We start from the raw sequence: 16,711 nt of genomic DNA, 5'->3' as shown, positions 1-16,711 counted from the left end.
CAGGTGGATACGTGCACGTGCTAGGTGTGCACCCATCTCTTTCGTGCATGTGGGCAGCTTATAAAATCAGGTGGATGCGTGCACGTGCTTGGTGCACACCCATCTCTTATGTGCACGTGGGCAGCTTATAAAATCAGGTGGATACGTGCACGTGCTAGGTGCACACCCATCTCTTATGTGCACGTGGGCAGCTTATAAAATCAGGTGAATGCGTGCACGTGCTAGGTGCACACCCATCTCTCTTGTGCACGTGGGCAGCTTATAAAATCAGGTGGATACGGGCATGTGCTAGGTGCGCACCCATCTCTTGCGTGCATGTGGGTGGCTTATAAAATCAGGTGGATGCGTGCATGTGCTAGGTGCGCACCCATCTCTTGCGTGCACGTGGGCAGCTTATAAAATCAGGTGGATACGTGCATGTGCTAGGTGCGTATCCATCTCCTGGTTCTGGTGCGCACCCGGTTTTTTTTTAATTCACTTAAAATTGGAGAAAACCTTTAGTAAATAGGCCTCTTACTGTAAGCCTCCTGTACCTGGTTATAACTTGCTTTGAGCTTGGATTTGGAAAGGCGAGTAAATAAAAATCTAAACCCATGTCTTCTCCATTCCTTCCCTGCATCTATCTCTGACACTGATCTTTCAATCTTTTTCTTCTCTGCTTCTCTATTCATTCAAAGCTAGATTTCACCTCTCCTTCTCCCCCTTCAAATTCCCTCTTTTTTACCTCTCACCTATCTATTCATCTCCCACTCTAAATCCTATCAGTCAATCCATCTCCCCTCTGTCTCTCACGGCTTCCCCAGCCTGCTATTTCTCCTTTTCCTTCACTCACTCCCCAGTCCTCTGTACTTAACCCCTTATTTACCTTCCTCTATCATTTCCTAATCAGCTCCATCTTCTTTACTGTCACTCTTACTCTCCTGGAATGCAGTTCCTCTCTTACTCCCTCCCCAGCTTCCTATCCTCCCTTCCACCTTTCCCCTGGCCCTCATCTACTTCCCAACCTTTCACCAGCCCTAGCTCCTTCTCTGTCACTCATCTCCTCCCTGGCCTCCAGCCCTTTCTTCTGTCTTGTAACCCTTTTTCCTCCTCCCCAGCTCCCCCATTTTCACCTTGTCTCACTCCCTTCCAGGTCCTTCGCAGTTTCACACCATCTCTTCATCGCATCCCACCTTTCTATTCTCGGTCTCACACACCGCAGCCCATCTAATACACCCTTAGATATAACACCCATCTAAACACTTAGTACCCACTTTCCCCCTAAGCCCCAAGTCCCCACTCAGTCTCTCAGTCTCCATTCCCTTACCACCATCCAATCATTGAGTTCTCCCCCATCCCCAACTAATCTCAATCCTGCAAGCCATTTCTTTGAGGGACGATGCATTGCCACCCCTAGTTCCAAACACTACTGCACCAGGCTCATCCACCTGCTCTCATGCCTCCCCAGGCTCATCCCCTCCCCCCATTAGACCCCTTTTAAAATTTACCCTCTTCACATACTAATCAGAGCCATCAGGAGGAAGAAAATAGGGGAGTGCCTTGAGCCATCTCCTCCTCCCTTGCAGCTGGTAATGGTGGTAATCATGGCCACGGGGCAGGGAGCAGGACTCCAAATTTCCCAGACAGGCTGGCAGCAGTAGCGATCACGGCCATAGGGGAGGGAGCAGGATGCAACATTTCTAGCCTGGGCTGGTGGCAGCAGTGATGTTAGTGGTGGCACAGGGTGTGCTGATGGCGATCACCATGGGGGCAGAGGGGTTGGAGGAGAAGACAGCATAACCACATTTCTAGCTTGGGCTGGCAGTGGCAGTAATTGCAGGGAGCAGTGATGAGGATTTCAAGTACCTGGCTCTCTGCACTCTCCTCCGCCAGCAGGCACTTGTGTCTATTATAGAAAGCATAGGCTTGCTGTGTATGTCAAATGTTGGTGACACACTTCCTAGCTCTTGTTGACAAATTGATTGAGAATCGCTGCATTATATGATCTTCAGTACTTGATAACATCTTTTTCATCTGACTTGTCTTGCTTGTTACAGTATCTGTAACTGGCTTGCAACGTTTTCTATAACATGCCTGTTATATGAGTCTCTAATTTACAGATACATAGCATATGACGCTTCCCCCATCAGCTAAATGCTTTGCCAAATGCCAGTATCCTACAACGGCAGAGATCTGTTTTTTTGTTCAGAGAATCCATGAAGAATATGCATGAGATATGTATATGCATATAATGGGTCTCATGGGCATCCTGCAGCAACATAAGCCTGTTGTGTTTGTGGCATTGTGTGGACCCTTAGTCGCAATGGAGATGACTCCTCCCATGGGGAGGGGCCCCCTGGGGAATCAGAACGATAGGCTAAACGCAGAGAGCGGACACTTGTAGATGGAAAGCTTTATTGTACTGCTGTAGATAGATGGTATGAGGCAGGAAGGAAAGGCACTGGAGTCCGGCAAGATGCCAATACGTTCTGACGGTCTCATATGTAGAAGTCTCACCCAGATGTTCAAGGTAGATAGGAACCCACGGTGCGGGTTCAGCCGAGCCTGGTGGATGGAGTTGGAGAACTGGATCATAGAGGTACTCACTGGAGCGTAGTGCAAGCGTCTTCCTGGCAATGAAGATGGTGGGACCGGAGGTCCGTGGTGCAGGATACACTGGACTGGTAGGCCCTTGAGGATCGAGTACCTGATAGTACAGGAGATCCTGAAATAAATAGAGAGAGACCCCTGAGGAGCGGTTGTCAAGTTAGTAGAAACCCCGAAGGGTAATTGGAAGCGAGAGGCCCCCGAGGAGCGGGTGCCTAGAGCTTCATCAGGAGCGAGATTCCCCGGAGAGTAGCGAGGCATCTAAGCAGCAGCTTAGAGCGGTCAGAGTAGCTAAACCAAAGTCCTTGCTAACTCAATGTAGGTAGCGTAGCGGAGGCTTAAATACCTGGAGGTATTGACGTCATGCGGTGGGGACGCCCCCGAGGTTCCCGCCATGACGTGTACGTAGGCGTAGGCAACGTGCACGCGCTCGCCCTAGGAGGCCATGGGACGGATCATGGTGGACTAGGACGCCCATGCTGACCTGGAGTCGCCGAGGGTTTCGGTACTCGGCACCGGAGGCAGCCATCTTGCCCAAGGAGGAGCAAAAGGGTAGAAAAGAGGTAAGGCAGAGCAGTCGCAGCCATCTGCGACTGACGGACGCAACACCTGTCAAGTGTGGCTACAGGACTAAGAAGAGAACACTGTGTTTGCAGTTTGCATGTGATGAAACTGTCCTCTCCTGAGCCTACTGTGGCCAACTTCACATCTTTTACAGCATCCTTGTATATTTGGCTCCGCTCTTGCCCCTCACATTCTTTGGGTACACTATTGCTCCCTCCACCCAAGTACAAACACACACATCTTCTTGCCCCAAAACATCCTATGGAAAGTTAACTTTCTATATTTTAAATTGAGTAAGCAAATATTAAGACGTTCTTTTCATTCTTCTGATTGCCAGTGATGCCTGGCCAATCAGACTAGCACACTGGTCAATCAGACCAGCATACTGGCCAATCGAATAAGGCAGCAAGGTATTTAATGCCAAAAGATTCACCTTGTGTTTAGCTATGACTTTTGCTTTTTCACCATTCACTCCCAAACTCAATCCACCACGTCCAATTAAGCAATCCTTGCATTGCAAAACTAAGCTTTACCTTTGTTCTCCAGCTCCTAGAAGACAGAAAAATGCAGTGGCTAATCTAAGCTGATATTTCCCAATCCTCCTAGAGCAAATGATGCTTTTTTTTTGCCAAGAAGTTTTGGGTACAAGAATTTTGTATGCTGAAAACATCCAGGAATCTGCCTCAACACCAGGCACGTGACCAGAGCCGAAAACAATCCATAGAGTTCAATACATCACATTCATCTTCCATGGCCTCACCATATGGCCAAGATCAATACTGGCAGGTTAAGACAGTCGTAGTTCTGTGGCCTTGCAGTCTTCGCTTTTCTTGTTGAAACAACAAGGCCATTGATGCAAGGGGACAATACCAGGACTGGTCCAAATCTGTCCTAGGTCTGGTGGCAACCCTAATCTGCTGACTGTACATCCCTATAGTGATATATATATATATATATATGACTTTTGCTTTTTCACCATTCACTCCCAAACTCAATCCACCACTTCCAATTGAGCAATCCTTGCATTGCAAAACTAAGCTTTACCTTTGTTTTCCAGCTCCTAGAAGACAGAAAAATGCAGTGGCTAATCTAAGCTGATATTTCCCAGCTGATATATATCAGAGGACACCTCACTTTTTCCCTGGATCTTGCCCCGAGCAATGAGCTGGTTTTCCACTTTTCCTCAGTGATTAAATACAGTGGTTATTACTGAGGTGTCAATCAATGTTGCTCATCCAGCAGCACCCCTAACTGAACTGCCCCTCTTCCTGCTATGGGTCCAGAATTTTTCAGAATTCAGAATGGCCATCAAACGTTTCCACAGTGGCCGCTGTAGAATTAATAAGGATTCACATCCTATGGGTTATTTTTGGTCACCAAAAAAACTACTGATTTACATTCTGAAGCTTCCAGTTGACTTTTCAAAAACATGCATGTAGCAAATGCTCATCTGGGGGCACCCAGAATTCAATCCAGAGTTCTCTACCCAAAACAAGTTGAAAAAATGACACGTTATAGGGTTCCACACAGAGATTTCTGGAACCCTAAGTTTTTTTCTGGATGCAAGCTTCAAAATAGCTGTGGTTTAGTAGTCTTCCATCTTGACCATGGAGATTGGCCAACCACAGATTGAGAAACAGGGTCCATTTTCATCTCTAAAACTTTCATTTCCACTGTGTTTGATTGGGAATAGAGAGGAGATGTTTGGTTGAAGCACACCAGTCATCTTCCTGTTGAGAACTGGGTCAGACAGGCATAGTCCATAATTAAGAATTTAAATTTACCTAGTGCTTTTCATCCAAACAGCCAACAGTATGCTTTACAATATTTAGTACATGAGAAACACAGAAACAACCACTTCTAAAGTGGATGGTCTGGCATGATGTCCCTGATATCAAGGAGTACCAGAGTCAGGGTCGGTGCCTCCATTAGGCAAACTAGGCAGTTGCCTAGAGCTCCAAGACTTTGAGGATAACAAAATCCTTCCAGGATGAGGTCTAGAGAGATGCTGTACCAGAGCCAATACTGTCAAAGAAGGGAGCACTGTGTTGGGGAAGGGGGTGACTGATCAAAGGTCTGCCTAGGGTGCCAAATATGTTTGCACCAGCCCTGACCAGAGTCATCAATCAAAAGCCATGTGGTGCCAGCCAGCACCTGACATCTGCATATGTGACCAAGTTGAAGTTTTTGGCTAGTGTATAGTTTTTGTGTAGGGATCTATAGCATTCTTGCAACCTCTGTAATTTGTTTGTCTTCCTTACACTGATTCTCCAGTTTTCTCCACATCTGAGCTTCCAGTCCATCAGGAACCTGCCCCACCCTTCAGTAAGGTATCTGTGGTAGATTCACGTCATGTGTACTTATGAGATTTAAATATGAGAGAAGGAGGAGGAGGGGGAAGATATAGCTCAAATTAGTATCTACTCACATTTAGTGAGCCCTACCAATTTCTGGAAAGGGAGATTGTAGGCCAGACCTGGCTGTGATAATCTCCCTGCCCTTGCTGGTGCATTCTTGGTTTGTATTACTGATTTCAAAAAGCAGGAGTGAGGACTACATCTCCCACAATACACTGTGCCATAAAATAGTAGTACTACAGTACCTGAATGTAATCCACTTTGAAGTGCTGAAAAGTGGAATATAAATAAAATGAATTTGAAAAAAAAAAAAATAGAATTGACCTCAAGTCTCCCATCAGAAGCTGAGTCTTGTGGAAGTTTTGCATGCACACTAATGTTAGCACAACTACCAGGAGACAATTTTTATTTATTTATTAAAATGTATTGAATGCTTAAATCGAGGCACTGAATTACATTCATAAAATGATATACAGAAATAAATATCAAAACAAGAACAAAAAATACATTAATAGCCAGCAGCATTAAAAGACACTAATATCACAGGACTATTGCCTCTGTGATACAGGGTGCACTGTGTATAACTTTATAAATAGGTCTGTTTAAGGAAAAAACCTTTAACAATGTTTTAAAGGTTTTTATATATTCAGTCTACTGTAAAGATTCAGGAAGGGAGCTCCATAATAATGGCACTATGACTGACAACAACAAACACAAGGAGTTGAATCAGTAAAATAGGACTTTATTAAATCTTGCCCGACTCTGGCCGAGTTTCGCTCAACGAGCTGCCTCAGGGGCTTAAGAGCCACTTGAATTGGCACAGAATAGTATGAATATCTCATATGCCACAGTTAAAGAAATATTCATCAGCAGAAACCGACTATTGAAGTTGTTTTGAAGCCGCCACTATTTTCACACTCTATTAACAGCGGCAGACTGCAAAAGCTATGACGTTTAACTTCTACCCGCTGCTCACCAAGAATGGCAGTTTAAGCATCATCATAGAGATTTTGCATTGAATTCTGTGATAAACAGGAAGCTAGTGGAGCTTATACAATGTAAAGATAGTATGGTCCCTGCAAAACTTTCCCTCATTTAAGCCTAACTATAGCATTTGGAAGGAGCTGCAATGATCTTAGATACGATGTTGGTAAACTCAAATAGCTAGCACAATAGTCTAATGATGGTAGCATTATGGCCTGTACAACTAGATGAAAATCAAAGTATTCTAAAAGATGTTTCAGTCCACAGAGTACCCTGAGTTAAAAAAACCCAGCTCTGATGACAGTCTTGATGTGATGACAAAATGATAAATTTGTGTCAATCCAAACTCCAAGGCTTTTAGTGTGGGAAAGGATTAGAAAGATGACATTGTCGAATGATGGATGAAGGAGGAGCTTTGGTATAAGACCATTGTACAGATATGAATTTGGTTTAGTCAATGTTCAAAGCCAATTTGTTGTGATGTAGCCATTGTTTAATGGTGGACAAACATATTCCAATCTGTTTTACCTTTTCAGAAAAGTCAAGTTTTAGTACTGTGGAATTTTCTAAATCCAAATTGATGTTGGGTCAAGGATTGAATTATTGTCAAAGAACTGTGATAATTGTCTCAGAGTAACAGATTCTATTATTAACAGATAAAAATGGAAACAATGGGGAGGAAGTGACATCATCGGCGGAGATGGCAGCTTGATTCACGAGCTCCCGTTATCGCTCAGCTAATCTGCCTCAATCGAAGCCATTTCTGATCCTAGCTCCTCAATTTGGAACTGTGTTCGGGGTCAAGGATTACTAATATGATTACCAAGTGAAAAAACATTGATTTTCGTCGCTTTTCTTACCACAAAGACGACAGTTCATCAGTGGGTGTATGTGTGTGTGTAAATAGCGTGCTAGACAGCCAAGATGGCGCCGACACGCTAGGCCTGGAGGAGGATCCGCTCAGCGCAAACATCTTAGCTAACCCAGACTCTGAACTCCCCACCAGAGCTGAATTTAATGAGTGGTTCACTAGCTTGCGCAAGGATATTAAAGCCTATAGACAAGAAATGTTAGAACATATGGACAAAATCCGAGAAGAAATAGCAACCCTGGGCCCCCGGGTGGATGACCTAGACGCCTGCCTTGACTGCCAGGTAGAAATGTCTAAAAATGTCAAGGATATCTGCACCGATCTTCAAGAGGTTAACCAACCTTTAAAGGAAAAATTAGCAGATCTTGAAAATCGGGCGTGAAGGAGCAATCTACGCTTTCAGGGCTTTAACAAGTCCCCTGAAAATGAGGACTGCACAGCGTTGATTAACCATTTATAAGTTCTTAGCATCAGAACTGTCCTGTATAAAGCAGGACACCTGGCCACCCTATAATGATCTCAATCTACAGCTCCATGCTATAAACCCAAGCGCATGCATTTTTCTGTCCCACTAAGCTTCTGCTCCCCCACATCCCCTAGGCCTCTGGCCTCCCTCACCCCAGTCTGTCCATGACCTTCTGAAAGGTTTAACTGATCAAATAAAATGCTCACTCTTCCGCCAGGGCACTGAGCTGAAGGCCACAGATGCACTCAGGAGCACCAGTTGCCAGAGAGCCGGCGAATCCAAATCCAGTGATGTAGTTAATAAATAACTTAGCACTGGATGGGCGCAGGGACCTTAGGGGCTCAGAAGTCTGATAAACTGAATCCTCAGTGAGTGGAGGACCCCGCCGCTTACAGTAATGGGGAGAGCTCAGCTTGGCAGCCGTGAGCATAGGACCCAGGAAGTTGTAGAACTGGGACGGACGTAGCTTGGAAACACTGAATGTGGGACCCAGGAAGCTATAATGCTGGGTAGTGCTCAGTTTAGGGGTAGTGAGCATGTGACCAGGAGACTAATACTAGCAAGGGCTCAGCCATGAGAATGTAGTGTCAAGGAGGGCTCAGAGCACTGCACTCAGTTAAAACTTTAAGATAGGATCTCTGTCCAGTTCTTTTTTTTTTTTTTAGAATAAAAAGACCATTTATGAACTAAAATTCTGTTCCAAATGAGAGGAAAGTCTTTAACCTTTGAGTCTGCTCTAGGTGGGGAATGAAAGACCAGGTCCAAGGTGTAGGAAGCCGTTAAGCTGGTAATTTTTTTTTTTGTCAGCTGTGATTTTTGCAGCGTTGACATTGGATAAGCTGAGCAGGAATGTGCTGCAAACAGGGTCTCCCTTCTTTCTGTCTCCTTCTGTTTAGCTTCCAGCTCACCGCTCCCGTCTTAGCGTCCAAATATTATGAAAAGCAAGTGGGTTTCCTGTGACTTGCTGGGATTCACTGAAACTACCTTTCATGAACCAGAGAAAAGACCCATCACAGAACTGTGCCAAGGGAAGCAAAGCAGGACGAGACATTCGCCATTACCGGTAATCTGAGGCTCATGCGCTCCCTTATAACTCAGTCCATTTTTCCCCCCTGCCTTCTCCATAGCTGATTTTCTTTGGTTCTTTGCATCTGTCTCTCACTCTCTGCCTCAGTCTCGTCTTTCTGTCATACGTCTTTCTTTGCTTCTCCCACTGTCTCTTCTGCTCTGTCTCTCTCTGCTTCGTGTCTTGCAGTCTATCTCAGGTTTTGCTTTTCTTGGGTTCTGTCACTTTCCTCACAGTGGGTCCCTCCTATTGCTCTAGCAACCTGTCTCTATCATGCTCGCCTCTCACACACTGAGCCAGCTATCGCTCTAGTCTTCTTGACTCTCTTTTTTGTGTTCTAGGTATCTCTGCCTCTTTTCTCAGCAAACATATCTCTCTTGTGCTAGTGTTTCTCCCTTTTCCTCTGCTTTCTCTTGTCCCATTACCACTGATTTTCTTACACTGAGATAAGAATAAATTAAAAGACCATAATAAAATATGATGAGATTATAAAGTCTCTCTTCCTGGCTCTCTAATTTTGGGTTGTTTTCGGTCTGAGTAAATATCAAGTAGCACTAGTCCCTTGTCATTCTCTTCTTTCTACTCCATAGCTCACTTGCTCTCTTTGTCCATAAAAATATAAGAACTGACATGCTAGGTCAGACCAAATGGTCAATCCAACCTGGCATCCTGTCTCCAATAGTGGCTAATCTAGGCCTCTTGAAAGTACACTGCAGATCTTCATGAAACCATCCAGTCCCTGTTGATCATTCCAAGAAGAGATGGTGATCTCCACATTTACCAGGTTAATAACTGTTAATGGACCTATCCAAATCTTTTCTAAACTCAGCTATACAATTCTCCTTCACTGCATCCCCCAGCCACAAATTCCACAGCTGAATTGTATGTGGACTGAAAAAAATACTTTCTTAAATTTGTTTTAAATCTTCTATCAGTTATTTTTAGGACTGATTGAAAGGATAGAAAGCTAAAGCTGTTCTCTATTAACTTGTTTCACACCACTCATGATTTCATAAACCTCTGTCATTGGCATCCCCTCGCCAAACTGAACAGCTCTGAACTGTGCAGCCTCTCCTTACAGAGGAACTGTTCTATCACCTTTAGCATTTTGGTCAGCCTTCTCTGTACCTTGTCTAGTTTCATAGTGGGGTAATTTTCAAAAGGATTTACATGCATAAAAGTAGCATATATTGTAGTAAGTTTCAAAAGCTCATTTACGTGATTAAAGGTGAATTTTCAAAAGCTGTGTGCATAAAATCGGCATATACCTGTGTAAATAGCATATACTTGTGTATCTTAATTTATTTAGGAACATTTATAGATCGCCTTACCGTTCACAGTAAATCTCTCAAAGCAATGTACATCACAAAGAACGCTAGACATCAAATTAATAGAAAAATTGAACGAAAAAAGTTGAACAAAAACCAGTAAGAACAAGAACAGATAAACAAAACACTTAGGGACAGATCTTTAAACCTATGCGCGGGCGTAGATTTGTTCGCGCAACCCGGCGCGAACAAATCTACGCCCAATTTTATAACATGCGCACGCTGCCGCGCGCATGTTATAAAAACCCGGGTCAGTGCACACAAGGGGGTGCACAATTGTGCAACTTGTGCATGCCGAGCCGCGCAGCCTTCCTCCATTCCCTCTGCCCACCCACACCTTCCCCTATCTAACCCGCCCCCATCCCTATCTAAAACCCCCTCCTGATCTTTATCGGGAAAGTTACGCCTGCCTCTGGCCTCGGAGGGAACGGAGACTCGCTGCGCAGCTTGGCGCGCGCCGGCTGCCCAAAATCGGCAGCCTTGCGCGTATCTTATAAAATCCAGCGTACTTTTGTTTGTGCCTGCTGCGCAAACAAAAGTACGCGAACGCGCTTTTTAAAAAAATCTACCCCAAAGTGAACTGGGTGTCTTTAAGTAAAGAGCAGAAAGATTCCGAATTATCTTTGTCAACTGATGAGCAGGTTGTGAATACAAACAGAAAACATACTTTGTAATGTCTGCATACAAATGCTAGAAGTCTAAAAAATAAGATGGGAGAATGAGAGTGTATAGCACTGGATGAAGAGGTAGATATAATTGGCATCTCAGAGACCTGGTGGAAGGAGGATATCTAATGAGACACTGTGATGTCAGGGTACAAATGATATCAAAATGATAGGCTGGATCAAATTGGTGGAAGGGTGGCACTATATGTTAAAGAGAGCATTGAGTCAAACAGGATAAAAATTCTGCAGGAAACAAAACGCAATGTTGAATCTATATGATGGCAGAAAAAGATCAAATTGGTACACTTAGTCTGCCCAGTATAGATTCTTCTACTTGGAGTAGATAAGCATATAGGCTGAGTTAAGCTATCTATTTAAGCTATGCATAGGAAACACACACAAAGCCCAGTCCAGATATCTTTCACGAATTAGAAAAGGCAGAAGGAAGACCATTCAACTGCCAGCATGGTTAAAGATGAGGTAAGAGAATCTACTTTAGCCAAAAGAATTTATTTAAAAAATTGGAAAAAGAATTCATCTGAAGAAACAGGAAAAAGCACAAGTATTGGTAAGTTAGATGTAAAGCATTGGTAAGGCAGGCAAAAAGAGAATTTGAAAAGAAGCTGGCCATAAAGGCATAAACTTATAATAAAACCATTTTAAAATGTATCCATAGCAGGAAGCCAGTTAGGCAATTGGTTGATGATGGAGGGGTAAAAAGGGCACTTAAGAACATAAGAACATAACATTTGCCATACTGGGTCAGACTAAAGTCCATCAAGCCCAGTAGCCTGTTTCCAACAACGGCCAATCCAGGTCACAAGGATCCCTAAAGGTTGATAGATTCCATGCTGCCTGTCCCAGGGATAAGCAGTGGATTTCCCCAAGTCCACCTTAATAATGATTTATGGACTTTTCTTCCAGGAACTTGTCCATACCTTTCTTAAATGCAGCTACACTAACAGCTTTTATCACATCTTCAGACAATGAATTCCAGAGTTTAATTATGTGTTGTGTAAAAAAAAATATTTTTCTCCTATTTGTCTTAAATGTATTACCTAGTAACTTCATTGCATGTCCACTAGTGTTTGTAATTTTTGAAAAAGTAAACAACGATTCATGTTTACCCATTCTAGTTATTATTTTATCTCTGTCATATCTCCCTTAGCCGTCTCTTCTCCAAGCTCAAGATCCCCTAACCTCTTTGACCTTTCTTCATAGGGGAATCGTTCCATCCCTTTTATCATTTTGGTTATCCTTTTCTATACCTTTTCTAATTCCGCTATATCTTTTTTGAGATGTAGTGACCGGGGGCAGATTTTGAATTTTGCTTCCCATAAGGGCACTTTTTGTACTTTCAAACCCCCCTTCTCCCCCACCACCACCTTCTGTGAGGGGCTGTTACAGGGCAGCAGAGGATTGTTCTCTGCTGAATGAGATTCAGCAGAGCTGGAAAGCAGCAAATCTTAGCCGGCCTGCTGCCCTTAAATGTTTGCCACCCTAGGCACAAACACAATGGGTGCCTATTGAGAAATCCAGGGCTGGCAGTGACCAGAACTGCATACAGTATGCAAGGTGTGGTCTCACCATGGAGCAATACAGAGGCATTATGACATCCTCTGTTTTATTCTCCATTCCTTTCTTAATAATTCCTACCCATTCTATTTGCTTTCTTGGCAGCTGCCGCACACTGAGCAGAGGATTTCAACATTTTATCCATGATGAACCCTAGATCCTTTTCCTGGGTGGTAAATGCCATCCCAGTCTCCAGTAAATGCCATCCCAGTCTCCCAGTCTTGCAATTTCTCACAATCCTCTTGTGATTTTACAAATTTGAATAATTTTGTATTGTCAGAAAATTGGATCACCTTACTCGTTCCCATCTCTAGATAATTTATAAATAGTTAAAAAGTAGTGGTCCCAGAACAGATCACTGGGCACTTCATTATTCACGTTTGAGAAATTTGACCAATTAGCCTTACTCTCTGTTTGCAATCCCATGACCAACTGAGAAGAGTGGTGTGCCATGCACCACCAATATCCTGTGGAGCCCAAACGCTACTGTTCTGGGCTTGACGCTGGGCACAGAGTCGAGTAAGATAAAAATTCTACAGGATACATACTACACTCTGGAATCTCGATAGATAGAAATTCCATATATGAAAGGGAAAAGTAGAGTAGTGCGAGTATACCTTTTTGGAAGCCCAGATAAAATATATTCCATGCATTAAAAAAGGTCAAAGAAAAAACAAACAACTGCCAACATGGTTTAAAGATGATGTAAAAAGGAAATTAAAGCTAAAAAGGCACCATTCAAAAAATGGAAAGCAGATCTAAATGATGAAATTGAAATTAGGCAAGAACATATGCACTGGCAAGTTAGATGTAAAACAATAATTAAATAGACCAAGAGAGTCTTTGAGAAAAAGCTTGCCAGTGAGGCAAAATCTAATACTAAAAACTTTTCAAGTACATTGGAAGCATAAAGCCTGTGAGGGAATCAGTTGGGCCACTAGATGACTGAGGGGCAAAAGAAGTGCTCAGAGAAGACAAGGAAATGGAAAAACTGAATGAATTCTTTGTCTTGGTCTTTAATGAAGAAGATGTTGGGAACATATTCATTCCTGAAACATTATTTAATGGTGGTGAATCGGAGCAACTAAAACAAACTTCTGTGACATGGAAGAAAGAATAGATCAGATTGACAAACTAAAGAGTAATAAATCACCGGGACCGGATGGCATCTACCCTAGAGTTCTAAAAGAATAAAATATGAAATTGCTAACCTGTTACTAATAATCTGTAACCTATTATTTTAAACAGCTACGATTCCTGAAGACTGGAAGTAGCCAATGTGATGCCGATTATTATAAAGGGTTCCGGGGTCATCTGAAAAACTATAGACTGATTAGCTTGACGCTGGTACAGGGCAAAATGATAGAACCCTGTGGGACAGTCAGCAGTCCTAGGGTAGCCAGAGGACAGATTCAGGCTAGATTCTGGAAGAAATCTTGCATAAAACAAACAAACACAGCTCTGCTTTCTTTGTGATTCAACAACACAAATGTAGTATCACAACTTACAGTTCAAAGGTACTCTCTTTTTTAAGGCTTCCTTCTCTCCCTTGGGCTTCCTGTTCCCTCCTGGGCCTGCCTAGTTGTTCACCTTCCCAGGGATCTCCACCTGTACCAGGATTCCCTGCTGTCTTAGGCTTAAAGTGGACTGGGCCAGATATTTGGAACTGGTCCTTTAAGGTGTTTTGGGGTTTTCTCCTGTATTCTCCACGTATCCTCCCCCTTAGCTCAAACTTCTTAGGTTGAACACTTTCCCTTACTAGAGGTATACGCCTAAGAAAACCCCCATTTTTTTCTTACTTCCCAGCCTTATTCTGGGGCCTTTTAGGCCATCTAATCTTTCCCTTTTCCATCCCATTTGGGAAACTGCCCAAGGGTTTGTGGGGAGCCAGCTGTTCCTCATTTGTCCCAGTAAGTTCCTGTTTATTGGGTATCTGGAATACCCCAATTCCTTTGGCAACAGTGCCATCAGGTTCTTCATGACATGCCATCAGTCCATAAGCTGGCTCCCACAAGTTTTTAAACTGAGGACAATCGCACCCAAAAAACACTGCATATGGGAGCTCGGGAAATATTCCCATGTTTATAATGGTTTGCCATGCTGGAGCCATCAGCAGAACCTGACTAGTTGGGTACTGCTTCTGGTCATCATATACTCCGGCAAGTGTTGCCTTCCTCTTGTAATTAATCCGTCCTCTCTGGGCTATGTCTTTAAATGTGAGGTCTTTCCGCATCCTAAATCCACTAGGGCCTTGTTGAGAACCTCATTCAGTTCCACTAAAATTACAAAGTCTGAAAGTTCCTCATCTGGCCATCTACCAAGTTACAGCTTTGCAATTTTGCAAAAGTATTTGCCCATTCTTGCTCCATTCTTCCTTTGAGGACAGTTCTTCCTAACATGCTCTTTCACTCCACATTGGGAGCATGTTTGTGGGATTTGTTCCACTTTGATTTCGACAGTGCCTACAAAATATTTGGCACTCCCTCCCTTCAGGTGGATGCATTCTTTCTTGTGCTGCTCCACTAACTTGCACTCCTTTTCTATGTTCTCTAGTTATAGACACTCCTCATCAGCATGGTCATCCATCTTACAGAAGGAACATGGCTATGATAGAAACATATAGAAACATAGAAACATAGAAATGACGGCAGAAGAAGACCAAATGGCCCATACAGTCTGCCCAGCAAGGTTCGCACTTTTTTTTCTCATACTTATCTGTTTCTCTTGGCTCTTATTAACCTTTTGGTTCTATTTCCCTTCCACCCCCACCATTAATGTAGAGAGCAGTGTTGGAACTGCATCTAAGTGAAATATCTAGCTTACTTAGTTAGGGGTAGTAACCACTGCAATAAGCAAGCTACACCCATGCTTATTTGTTTACTCAGACTATGTTATTCAGTCCTTGTTGGTTGTTGTCTATATATAGATCCACTTTTCTTCATTCCCCCTGCCATTGAAGCAGAGAGTTATGCTGGATATGCGTGAAGTATCAGTCTTTCTCCCCTGCCATTGAAGCAGAGAGCTATGCTGGATATGTGTGAAGTATCGGTCTTTCTCCCCTGCCGTTGAAGCAGAGAGCTATGCTGGATATGCATGAAGTATCGGTCTTTCTCCCCTGCCGTTGAAGCAGAGAGCTATGCTGGATATGCGTGACATATCGGTCTTTCTCCCCTGCTGTTGAAGCAGAGAGCTATGCTGAATATGCATTGAAAGTGAAGTATCACGCTTATTTGGTTTGGCGTAGTAACCGCCGTAACAAGCAAGCTACTCCCTGCTTTTTTGTGAATGCAAATCCTTTTTTCCACATTTCTTCTTGCCGTTGAAGCTTAGAGCAATGTTGGAGTCGCATTAACCGTGTGTGTGATTATTGAATAAGGGTATTATCTCCAGGTAGTAGCCGTCATTCCTGCGAGCCACCCACTCTTCATTCACGTCCTCTAGACTTTATGGATCCACAGTGTTTATCCCACACCCCTTTGAAGTCGTTCACAGTTCTGGTCTTCACCACTTCCTCTGGAAGGGCATTCCAGGTATCCACCACCCTCTCCGTGAAGAAATACTTCCTGACATTGGTTCTGAATCTTCCTCCCTGGAGCTTCAAATCGTGACCCCTGGTTCTGCTGATTTTTTTCGGGCGGAAAAGGTTTGTCGTTTTTGGATCATTAAAACCTTTCAAGTATCTGAAAGTCTGTATCATATCACCTCTGCTCCTAATTTTAAGCTTACCCCTTCCTACCAAGGGTTCTTCTTTGTCATAGGGACAGCACTCTTCCTCACGTCCATTTCTAGCACAAAGTGAACAAAAGGAAAAAGTGTCTGGACCCCTGCTAGTCAAGAGGGTGGGTACGTCCAAGATTCTTATTTTCCTCCAATTCTTCAGTTCTCCCTGTTTTGAAGGTCCTCTCTTGTTAATACATATATTAGCCTCTGGTGTTGGCTGTATTACCAGGTTGACATCCATGGCCTCAGTTCCTCTGTATCGGCAGACTCTTGCCAAATGTCCTTGCTTCCCACAATTGAAACAAGCAGAGTAGTCTGATGGCAGAGTAAGGAGGTAGAGTTGTCCTGCTCTGAAGACTGTTGGGGTCCTGCGCTCTCACTGCCATGGTAGGGAGCCTATGCGGGTTGTCTCTCCAGTCTCTGCACTAGTTTTGGAATTAGCTGAGCCAGATGGAAGGCATTTGCAACTTCCAAGGATTTCTCCATAGTGAGCCCTGGCTATCAACACATTCAATTCCAAATGGGTCTG

Source organism: Rhinatrema bivittatum, chromosome 11, assembly GCF_901001135.1.
Source record: "Rhinatrema bivittatum chromosome 11, aRhiBiv1.1, whole genome shotgun sequence".
Classification (NCBI taxonomy): domain Eukaryota; kingdom Metazoa; phylum Chordata; class Amphibia; order Gymnophiona; family Rhinatrematidae; genus Rhinatrema; species Rhinatrema bivittatum.
The sequence above is the reverse complement of the archived record's forward strand: the minus strand, read 5'-3'. Positions refer to the sequence as shown.